Source organism: Arachis hypogaea, chromosome 17 (assembly GCF_003086295.3).
Source record: "Arachis hypogaea cultivar Tifrunner chromosome 17, arahy.Tifrunner.gnm2.J5K5, whole genome shotgun sequence".
NCBI classification, from domain to species: Eukaryota; Viridiplantae; Streptophyta; class Magnoliopsida; order Fabales; family Fabaceae; genus Arachis; species Arachis hypogaea.
The window spans coordinates 31,015,118-31,016,909 of record NC_092052.1 but is presented as its reverse complement, the minus strand read 5'-3'; the positions used below and the strand labels follow the sequence as shown (position 1 = coordinate 31,016,909).

Here is a 1,792-nt window from a genome sequence, read left to right as displayed (position 1 = left end):
AATTAATTTTTATAAATTACTTTTAAAATATAAAAGATTTACTAAACCAAGCCTAAGAATATATATAAATAGAATCAAGTTAGATTTAATTTAATACGAATCCGACTGTAATTTTTTATCGGATATACTTCAAAAGATCAAATCCAGTTTGGAATTAATTTGAAATAAATCAGATTAAATTGGATTTACTAAATATATAATTAGTGTCTAAATTTTTGTAGAAAATAGAAATAAAGAAAATCTGTTTCAAAAGCTAAACAGGAGTATCAAAAAGAAATCTTACAATAAATCATTATCTAGTATAATCAATTTCCATAAATTCGCCGAATTACGCACGTCTCTCTTAGTTAAAAAATCCGCTACTGAATTAACAAATTTTTAAATTAAGTCGACACAAACAATTTTTTTTTTGTGCAAAATTATAGCAATAACATTTTGTCTTCACATGAATACATGATCTCTTCGATTTCTTCACGGTTCACAATCGCATGATGAGCTTCATAAATTTTAAGATTAATCTTAATGATATAATCTTAATATCAAATTATCCGCAAAATAAGTTGTGTTAGTAATAAGTCGTGTTAGTAATGATAGTGGCTCATACCCATTTGCCCTGTCACATGTTCATTGCAATCATCAATTTGACTCTTAATAATGGAACCTATGATCAAGTTAAAAAAAAAATCATGAACAACGTAAATAATAAATTAAAAAAAAAACGTTAATTAATTTTAAAAATTAAATTATAAATTGATTAGATATAATTTTTATTTTGAATATGACTTTCAATAACTATAAACCTTTCTTCTCACATCCGCACTGCGCCCCATCCCTACTCCCAACAATCCCCAGCGTCTCTCGCGAACCATCGCATACGTTTTGGGTTCCTCATGCCTCCGAAACCACCGCATGCATCCGTGCTTCGGCGCACCTTCCCAACCACCGCACGCAGCCCAACTTCGTCGCACTTTTATCGCACCGCTGCAGGCAGTCCAGCTTCATCTTCCATCGCGCCGTGGCAACTGTCTTTGCCCCTCACCTCTATTGTGTCGCTGCACGCAGTCCAGCTTCGTCCTCTATTGAGCATGCAGATGTTTATTTTTCATGCAAATGGGATGTGTGTTCTTAATGCAAATAAAATGTTTGTTTTTCATGCAAATGAGATGTTTGTTCTTAATACGGACGGCTCACCTGCACTTGGGGTTGGTGATGGCGGCAGACGGCGGTACTTGGGAGCTTTCTTGCCGGCAAGGGAGACTACATGTTGGGATAGGTGACGGACGGCTGGCTGCGGTGAAAAGGAGGTTTGGGTTAGAATGGGGTATAATTAGGTCAAAGTGAAATTAGTAAAAATGGTGGGTTTAGGATGAAAGTGAAATTGAATGGTTAGTGGACCTGAAATGTGGCCCGTTGTTCACGTTTTTTGCATCTCTTATTGTTCATCTAGCGGAATTGTTTAAATTATAGTTGCGGTTATAAATATGATCAAATTTGTAATTGTGGCAATTTTAAGTATTTTTAACTCTGGTAATACGAGGAAGACAAAAAAAAACAAAAGAATCAGAACTAACCTTATTTAATTTTTATTAATTATTATAACAATTAATAAATATTAAATAAAGTAAATTTTATCTCTTTTTAACTAATTTTTTTAGGGTAAAAAACGCATATAAGCCAAGGACAGATTTTAATTACGCAATTCAGCCAAACCAGATTCTCATTCATCAATCAACCAAAACACACTATAATGTAATTCGAAGCAACAAAATTTGAATTAGATTTCTTCATAATT

At 33.1% G+C, this 1,792-nt stretch overlaps 1 long non-coding RNA gene across 1 annotated transcript; it reads right to left on the bottom strand.

Annotated features, from left to right (window-relative positions):
- Positions 1–721: 721 nt before the first annotated feature.
- On the bottom strand, positions 722–1,332 carry LOC140181129 (uncharacterized). Its single transcript, XR_011875790.1, has 2 exons — positions 1,192–1,332; positions 722–1,076 (listed from the first exon to the last, which is right to left on the bottom strand). It is a non-coding gene; the product is annotated as an uncharacterized lncRNA (long non-coding RNA).
- Positions 1,333–1,792: the final 460 nt, after the last annotated feature.